The 10,177-nt window shown below is 37.7% G+C and overlaps 1 long non-coding RNA gene across 1 annotated transcript; it reads left to right on the top strand.

The window, feature by feature from the left end:
- Window positions 1-278: 278 nt before the first annotated feature.
- Window positions 279-8,952, top strand: LOC115307746. Its single transcript, XR_003916096.1, has 5 exons — window positions 279-1,024; window positions 2,327-2,563; window positions 4,362-4,410; window positions 7,338-7,397; window positions 8,450-8,952. It is a non-coding gene; the product is annotated as an uncharacterized LOC115307746 (long non-coding RNA).
- The last annotated feature ends 1,225 nt before the right edge of the window (window positions 8,953-10,177 follow it).

Below are 10,177 nucleotides of genomic sequence, written 5' to 3'. Positions count from 1 at the left end.
AAAATACATTCCTATTTTCTTTTCAACTTGCTTCATGAGCAATCTCTTACAGTTCTCTCTTCATGTATTAGTGAGACCAAAAAATAGGTGGTGGGTGGGTTTTTTTAACTCTTCTAGGCCACATCTAGAAGTAGTTGCACCTTTTCTTAACTCATTCTCTTTGTAAGCTTTTACTTTTTAATCTAGTGGGAATTTTTTGATTCTTAGGGATCAAGGCAACATTTTTCCAGTAGATCTTGAGTGGAATATGAATAAACATACACACTCAGTGTTCACTTATGTCAGTCACATTTAAAACCAACGTTGCTTCATTTAAGAGTGAAAGGATGCATGTCAGGAGTCTGAAGGATACAAGCAGAGAAAATTTAGAATGAATAGAGGTCTCACATGAACTATACTTTCATCTCTACAGAAGCAGAGAAAAACAGTTCTATTCCAAAAAATATAGAAATATACTTGGGATTTTTAAACATATTAGTGTGAGAGTGAGAAGAGCCCAGTGAAAGTGGGACAATATGCCAGAGGATTTCTAATAGAAATAGATTAGAAAGTCTTCGACTGGCTGTAAGTTCATATGTTATCATTCCCAGTAAAACTCTGAATTTCGAAATCTTTTATGTCAATTAACTTCTAAACTCCTGTAGTAAAAGTGTTAACCTTATTATATAGGTTTAAAAACACAGTACATAACTGGGGGGTTCTCTCAAGATTTTACAGTAAATCTAAGGAGCATGCTCAGAATGGAGGGAATGCTGAATGCTGCACTCATGGTATAATTATTTCACTGACTCTGTTTTGTTGGGGATTTTTTTAATTCATTTTTATCGTGCAATAATCCAAATAGTACTAAACCAGAAACCTTGTGCTGTTTTTCTTGAGTGTAATCCAAGAACTTGGTCACAGAAAAGTCTGTACTACTTTACACTGTATTTTTTTCCTGAGAAAAAGAAAACCCTCACAAAAGCTATTCTCTATCTTCTCTTTACAGACTGGCAAGAGTGAACAGTTACCTGACAAAAACAAGGTAACTCAGCATTCAGCAATCAAAAAACAGTGGGAGACAGCAAAGTAAAAGTGAAATAATTCTGTGTTGCTCAGCGTGCCATAGTTCATCATTATGCCACTATACCTCAACCTTATTGCTGATCAACTAGTGTAATCACAGGTATATCTTTCTTAGGATATCCACTTACTCCCTGTGAATTGTAGTGCAAGATGCACGAGCTTATTTCATTTGAGGAGCAGCATGCAATATTATAGATTGGCTTCAGTTTGACAGAAAAAAAAAAAAAACAAACCAGAGGATACGATTAACTAATGCCTTTGTGTTCACATTTGAGAATCAGCATGACAGCTGGTTTAGACAGCAAGCCAATACCTCCAAAGCAGAGATTTAGAGAAAGCCTTGAATTCCAAAAATGTTGAAGTTGCCCATAATTATGGAGAAAGCATAAACTCTTATTCTGAATATAGCAGTCTAAAATTTCATCTTTTGGAGCTGCACAGTCAGTGTAACTGAGTTGCCTTGTCTTTGTTGGTATACATGATTTCAGTATTCCATCTGTGGTATCTCCTTGCCTGTCGTTAAAGTTTTCAGAGGTTAAATAATACTAAACTTTACTGTAGAAGCCACTGGAAAGGAGAGTAGCATGTCATAAAAAAAGGAAAGAAGTTGCTTTAATTATCTTTGAAGGATATAAAAGAGAATACAGCAAAACTGCTCTGTCTGATAGCTTTCTGCAGTTAGATTCAGTCCCACAGAAGAAGTAGAACTCTGCTAAACAGATAACCTGAACTGCATCAAGTTTTACTCTTATGTTTTCAATTTTTTCCTTGGATATAATATGTTTTATACCACTGTACTGGCTGAATCCTAAATACATGCTACAGCTACAGAACAGCATTCTATGACAGGTCTATAGAACATACGTAATTTATACATACAGAGCTGTTATTCTTTAGTGTTGCTCCTAGCCAAACAGATTGTGGTTACAAGTGTTTTCAACATTAAATGTTCAAAAGGATGGTAATGAATCTTCTTTGGGTAGGAGACATAGGACAAGAAATAAACATCAGTTGTACCAAGTGAGATGTATATATAGGAAAACCTTTGAGTGATAAAGACAATTATGTAATTAATTGTCTGAAGATACTATGCAATCGTTAGATTAAAATTAAAATCATGAGATATTTTTAAGAAAATATTAGATCAACCTCTGTCAGAAATTTTGTAGATAAGGTAGCATTAATATAATGAGAAATTAGATTTCTTGTTTTTCTTTCCATCCTTATTTTCCCACATCTCTTCTATTCTGTGTGATATAAGAAGGACCCTCAGTTCATGGACTGACCAGTTAAAAGAAAAAATACAAAAGATGAAAATAAACCATGAGTTCTCATGACAGAAGGATTATTCCACAAGGATTCATATCTAACACAGAACTGTTCGCAGTTCATAAGTGAAAAGGCATGAATGACGATGTGACAACATTTGAGGAACGTATCTAATAATTCGGATCTAAAGCTGATTGAAAAATACTGCAAGAGGCTTCCACAACACTGTGTGAGTAGTTGAAAAGCAGCGTTCTAAAATGCAGCGTAATGCACATGGGGGTTAAAACATACAGACATGATGATGAACTCTAAAAGCTAGTATCAGCCAGCAAAAGCCTTAAAGTCACTGTGAGTAGTTCTCTGAACAAAGGTTCAGTGCTCAGAAGTTATTAATAGCACAAGAAAGGTAAACTTTTTAAAGAAAAAGATAACAAAACATAATGTAAAGCACATTTGTATTACTCTGTATATAACTGTGGTGCACTACGTGTGTTGCTTTCCGTTCTAGTTACCCCATCTCAAAGCCCATATGGAAGGACTACAGTAATGTTCAGGATTGGATGACCAAAACTCAGAAAATTGAAATGGCAAAATGAGGGGATACAAATACATTAGCAGCTTTTAAATATAAAATACTACCAATGTCTTAGCAAGCCTGCAGGACTGAGATTACTGGAAGATGGGAAGGCATACAGAAGGGATTATTGCTACCTCCTTCCCCTTTTTGGATATTTTTTTATCATATGCTACATGGGCCTGTGGTCTCATCTACTACAGCCATTACTATGATCCTATGAGGACAGGCTAAATACATTTGTTAGCTGGGAAGATAAATGATTGGGGGGGTGATAAACAGTACAAAATAAATTTGAGAAAAAAGGCATATTTAATTAATACTATGTCATTTGCAGCTATTGTATACAATAGCCCAGAGGAAACTTCCAGCTCAGGAATTCACTAGAATATAGTTTGTTAGAATCTGAGGAGCTGTGCTACCAAAAGAAACAAGTGATCAAAGAGCTGAATCTCTCCTGCCTGTGAATGATTTTGTAAAACTGTTGTGGAATTAGATTTAGAAAAACCTAAGAACTCCTATGCTGAGAGGCTCAATATGTTACTGAAGTTCTGGTTTTCTTATTTCCACCCTAATTTTATTATTTTCTAACTCCATCTGTGCCTCAGTGGCAAAATCCTAAATTATCTAGATTCCAGAACTGTATTTACCGTCAAGTAGGAAATGAGAGCATTGGCTGCTGGCTCACTATGCTGAAGAAGTTGAGCAACTCTGAATTTTAAAAGAAAGCTAGATGTCTAATGAGATCAGGAACCAGGAGTTCCATTGTCCTGCATGGTTCTGTTTTTTAGGGCACCAGGTTTTCTACCTGCAATGCAAGGCAGAATACTTCCCCATCCTTAGGAAAACTTTTGGATTAAAGTACTACTAAAACTATCTCTTAGCTTTACTAGCAATGTCCAACAAACAGTAAAAAATTTGCTCTCAGCCAAATTTCAATCAGCCTAAAAAAAACAACTCACCAAAATCTTTTTGTACTTCACGTTACAATATTGCCAGTACAACTCAGAAGAAAAGAGATTATCCTGAGTCAAATTCCTATTGATATTTCCATATATAGAAAAGACTTGGGCACTGAGTTTTAAAGAAAAAATCCTTTTTAAAGCCTTGCCAACAGACGTCAAAAATTTTATTGTCAAATCCCTCCAGTGCTTCTGGATGGGTAAAGTATCAAGGAGAAGGTGACTGAGACTTTAGCTTCACAGAAGATGCAGAAACAAGAGTAGATGCAAGGGAAGTATGGGGATGATGCTTCCACAGACAATCACTAGCTGCTCTTACTACAGAATGTGAATGCCCTTGCTGCTGATTAACTTCATATCGCTACCTTCTGTCTTATCCTCACTCCAATTTTACACATAGACACTGAGTGTCTATAGGGGCAATCAAAATTGTTAAATCAATGCACCTAAGATGAAGTGTGTTCAATTGCCACGTTAATGTTTCTTTGAAGGATAAAGTGTCCAGGATAAAGTGTCCTTGATTCCCGGCAGCCTCTGATGGTATGTTGTGTCTGGTTGGAATGGGGTTAATTTTCCTCACAGCAGCCTGTATTGTGGTGTGGTTTAGTTTTGTGACCAAAGCAATGTTGATAACACACTCATGTTTAGCTATTGCTGAGCAGTGCTCGCACAGCATCAAGGCCTTTTCTGTTTCTCACTCTGCCCCCGCAGCACGTAGGCTGACATGAGCTGACCAAAGAGATCTTGCACGCTATGTAACATCATTCCCAGTTATGAAACTGGGGGGCGGGGGGAGTTTTTGCAAAGTTGCCATTCCTTGCAGACTGGCTGGGCTTCAGTCTGTGGTGGGAGGTGGTGAGTGAGTGAGTGCCATTCCACTGCTTGCTTATTTTTCTTCCTCCTTTTTTCTTTTATTGACTTATGGAACTGTCTTTATCTTGACCCATGCCACCTTCTTGCTTTTGCCCTTTTGGTTTTCTCTCCCACCCCACCTCAGGGTAAGTAAGTGAGCAACTTGGTGGGTGTTAAGTGGCTGACCAGCATCAACCACCATCCAGAGGAAAGCTGAATGAGAAGGAAGTGGGATGCATCTTAATAGACTAATTGCTTTGCCATGGCTCCCTTCTTCTGTGCTGCACGTGGAAACTACCAAATCCCTATGGTTAGGGATTGGGTAGAAGAAGTCACGGTTTATTTTGGTTTTCCCATCTGCTGGTGTCAGCAAGAAGTCAGTATGGATCTCAAAAGGATTAACAAACTGATAACAGCTCCTGTTGTGTGAACCAGCTGAACAAAATATGCTGCTTCTTCCAACCTCTAATGCAGGCATAGGTAACCTATAGCTCTTAAATGACATGAAGCTCATATGTGGCTTCTGCAAGAGCTATACCATATGCCCAATAGCAGGCAGTGCAAGTATGGAAGTTCTGCACCTTCTGCGTGTCCAGCTCTCAGAAACAGCAAACAAACTGAGGTCACTGAACCCAAAATTCCTCTCCCACCTTGGACCCACTCTACTCTCCAGCAGAGTCCTTAACAACAGCCTATAATGCCAATTTAGAGTTTGCTCTCTCTTTAGCGTGATGTCACATGAACTTGAGCTTTCATTTCTCATCTTCCTTAATCTCAGACAGTTCTGTTTGATTCTGCACAGCTACAGTCTGATATCATGACAGCCAAACCAAAATCTTCCTCTGAATGAAGTTTTCGTACCTTTGGGTAAACTTTTGGTAAAACAGGCTCCTCCACCTATCCTGTGATTTCTGAGGAACTGTATAAATTTGAATTTTATGCGTGCATGAGCTTTTCAGGACTGTCTGGAAACAAAAAACGCAGAAAGGTTGGGTTGTTTGTTTGTTTGTTTGCTTGTCATCTCAGAATAAGAAGACCTAAATTTTAGGAAGTGAATTTAATATGCTCTTTAAATGGATCTTCAGTAGTAAGTTAATAGAGACATGTTTATCCCAAAATCTGTTCCAAACTACAGTTTTAGCATTGGAAGAAAGACATCATATGTGTTTCAGTTCTTGTGTCTATGAAGTAGGAACAGTCATATTTAGACATCATTAATCGGACTGCCTCAAATCTAATTGGTAACTGTGGGCACTATGAGTATTAATTATTACTTTATTATTATTTTTACTTCATTATTACAAAATGATAGTTGCCAGTGCAAACAAAACTTTTTTCATATAACCTATCGAGTCCATCACTTGCAATGGATTCTTTGGCATAAGACAAAAGCCAGGAGCTGTAACTTTAGCATGCTTGTTACAGAAGCAAGCATGCTTGAAATAGAAATAATTGTGCTATCAGTGGTAACAGAAACAATAGCAGTAGACTGGCATCAGATTACCAATTTGTTCTCAGTGGTGAATTCCTGAACACTGTGTGGTGAACTGGATGCTTAAGGAAAAGAAGACAAACTAAGATAATTTGTTGAAATGGTGGACATTGTGCTGATTATGCTAAGAATCTATTCTAAATGCCAAGCTCACTTCAGTCTGCTTAATTTTGATGAGTTGCTTTTGATTCTAATCATTCCCAGGTAGAGATCAAGTTGTTCTCTTAAGAAGTGTCTGAAATGAAGCCCTAACTTCTTTGGATCCGTGTCCCATTCTTCATTCTGTCCTGGTGTCCACACCTCAGGTTCCCTGCCCATCATTAATCTTCCCTTCCCCCAGTGTCCACAGCTCCCTCCTCCTGCCTCCCAGCTACCAGCTGGATGAGAACCAAGGGGATGTGGCTGCTTTTCAGCTGGGCATGTGCTGGCTGCCAGCAAACTCAACATAATAAACAACCTTTGAGCTCAGGCAGCAGCCCTTCACTCACAGTAATAATTTCAAGGAAGTAGTCTTCCTTCAATGAGCTGTTATGTTTCTTAAAACTTGGAGGAATTTCATAGCCTGAAGTTTTCTATTTCTGAGCCAAATGTAACTGAAATGATGGATTGAAAAGTTATTAGATTGAGTCTGACAAGATGGGTAGGCAAACAGTATATCACCTAAGCCCTGTTTCCTGAGGCTTACAATCACAGAGAAATATCCTTTGACAATGTAATAGATACACTTCCCAGTAGTTTATAAATAAAGTTTAAGGATGGAAGGTCAGGGCAATACGCAAAATATTGGTCTGGGGTGTTTCCATACCATTTACAACATTCAAGGGAAATCTCCAAAGTCATTTAGTGGTATCAGAGCAGAAAAACTACAGTGGTTTTGATTTATTTAGATTCATACAGAAATTAGTAGAGACTGGGATCACATTTCAGGAGCTAGGACGTGTCTTTTTTAACTGTCTCTGTTTCAGCAGTTAGGCATCATTTCCCAAACAAATATAATTGTAGTTCCTTGTCAGAACCTAGGGAGGATTATTTGTAAATTAAAATAAAAAAAAAAAAAAGAAAAAAATATTAATAGGTCCATTCTATACAACCCTACTGAATGCAATATTTTAACTGCCTTTAGGACTTCCTGCATATGAAAGATCTTCTACATAAACATCCACAAATGAGAATCATATGCAATGTATGTATGACTGTATATTCCCCTTTTATTAAGTGCATTCTTTTTTCACGTTTCCAATATCCTAGATTGTATCTTATCGAAATTCAGATACCAAAAGAACTGGTTTTGGCATAGTGAAGGTAACATGATACCTGTTCTAAAGTCTGATAAAATTGCGTGCTTTATTTTGTGTGTAATTTCTTTTCCTTGATATCACTTTAGTATTGATACCACATGTCATCCTTATCCCTTCAAAAACACATAAAAAGTGAGGGGGGAAAAAAGGGAAAAAAAAAAAAGCTGAACACAAATTCACCCTGATATGACTTTGGTGGAAGGAAGACAAAGACATGCTGAACTCAGTGGCATTACTGATGAATTTATTTATGACTGTCAACAATTCAAATTGCATTGAAAGTATGTCAGCTCCCTGAAATGGTAGGAAAATCCACCTAGTGTCAAAAATATATTTAAGAGGAATTTAAGGTCTGAAAGCAGTCTGGTGGTCATACCAATTCTGGATAAACTGAAAATAGAGGAGCAAATTTGGTAAATTACTGATGAGGAAGCAATATGCAGTGACTGTAGCTCATATTGGTCAGGCAGCAGGGCACATAATATGTGTTCACAGAGAAAGGAGGTAATAGAGAAGGTCTGCACATCTATATGAGAAATAATATTGGAAATAAAGACAAAATATGGAAGAAAGCCCCAGAATATGGGGAATTTGATTTCCTAGCTCAAACTGATGATGTATCAAAAGCAAATTTAAGTGCTGTGCCCTGACCACTGCAGAGCTTTTAGGAGGCAAATCATGTAAAATCCCCTTCAGGAGCTCTTTCCTGCATACAGAAGCTATATGGATTTATTTCACGCACTATTAACCAAACAAGTTCAATTTTTGTGTGTGGTTTCTCTTACATTGACTTAGAGCTATTTTTATCTGTTTGGTTTATGGCTGTACATTTAGACAATAAGCACAAATAAAGTTTGCAAACAGCGTTGCTCCATCCAGAGTTGTTACTCCTCCCTAGCCCTTTATCACTGATTGTTTGCAAACGTTTCACCCACAGTTCTGCCAGCCTGATCCCAAATGGGCCCCTCCATGCCAGGGAAACTGGTGAGCAACCTCCAGTGAAGTGTCCAAGGAGATGAGCCATGGAGCACCTACACAGCGGGTGTGGGTGCAGTAACCTGCTGCTGGATGGTGACAAGCAATGAGACACTGTATCTTCATCAGTTCCAGCTATGTCAGGAAGGAAACATCAATCTGCTGCCCTGCTGATGGCTAAACCAGTATAAACAGATCTAACCATGCTAAACCCTTGACTGCACACAACCATGTGTACTATACTTGCTATATTGATTTGAAAATCGATAATGCTAAGTGGGTAACCCCCCTGTGTAAACATATTTATAGCACTCTAAAGGATTTTTTTCCCACCAAAATGATATTCCTATAAATTTATCTCTAATACCATTTTATCTAATACCAATTTTATCGTAATCTACAGCATGAAGTAGTGTTGCATCCTGAGCCAATATATAAGCATTAAAGATGACTACTTTATCTCTATTTATAGTCTCATAAAGCTGTTTTAATTTAATCTTATCTAATTACACTGCAATGTAAAATAGTGCAATTTTTAAGTAGTTTTAGGAGGCCTTCATTAGCCAAATGACGCAAAAGGAATAACAAAAAAACTACTGAGCAGGGCCAAATGAAGTTGTAGCATAGCTGGGAGGGTTGGGCTGCAGGTTATGTTATTCCCATGCCATGTGACATGGAATGAGCAACTCTGAGGTGTGCTGGTAGCCTCCACTGTAGCCAGGTCTCTTGAATGCCCTTTTGTCATATTTGAAAGGATATAACTTCAAACCAAGTAAAACAGCAGAATAAATAGATAACTTCTGATATTAAAATCCTTCAGTTACTGTACTTATTACAAAATACGCAATATATTTTTAAATTATACCCCTTATTTTAAAAATATTTTTCTTGAGAAACCCTGCCAGAAGTCATCATTACTATATGCAAATATAAATTTAATGCATAAATACATAACACACAAAATTATTATACTTTTCTGATCATAAGGTTGCACTAACACGGCTAAGGCTGCTTACCTGCTTTGAGGCTTCTATCTGTACATTGGCTTCGTGCATGTAACTTTCAGGTGCAGTTTAGCACCATGCCTTCTGCGTGTTCACATACCATCATAAAGGTGTGCTCTTCCCTTTCCTTTCACACGTCTCACTAAGTCCTCAGAACTTACTGCCCTGCTGAATGAAGGGAGTTGTAAAGCTGTGTACAAGCAAAACAGACCTGGAGAAGCAATACTTGCAGGCAAGTAATGAACCTTTGAGCACTTACCAGTGCCTGTGGCCCCATGGTGGGCAAGTCAGCCACCTAAATTCCTCACAGAGTTAAAAACTGAATGACAGTCTTCTCAAAGGCAGCAGTCAGAGAGACTTCAGAAGTGGTTCAATACTTGGTCAAAGCTCTACTCCAGATGTCTTAGGAACGCAAATATTTTGCAGCACTGTGATCCTGGTAGGAGGTTCCTTCTTTGTAATCTTAAAACTAATCCAAATCCAATTATTTTATACTGTAGGACAATTTCTGCATTAAAATAGCAAACTCAGATATTTTTCTTAGCCAGCGGATTTGAAGCTGAAGTCATTCTGAAATCTCCACTGTAACTTATATATATATATTATATATATATATACATAAAAGAAATGGCCTGCTAATATAAAAAATAGCAAGACTGGGATACGCAGGCAAGAAGACTCATTCC

This window comes from Manacus vitellinus, unplaced genomic scaffold, assembly GCF_001715985.3.
Source record: "Manacus vitellinus isolate BGI_N305 unplaced genomic scaffold, ASM171598v3 scaffold_4_pilon, whole genome shotgun sequence".
Taxonomy (NCBI): domain Eukaryota; kingdom Metazoa; phylum Chordata; class Aves; order Passeriformes; family Pipridae; genus Manacus; species Manacus vitellinus.
Note: the sequence above shows the minus strand (reverse complement) of the source record. Positions and strands in the feature narration are given on the sequence as shown.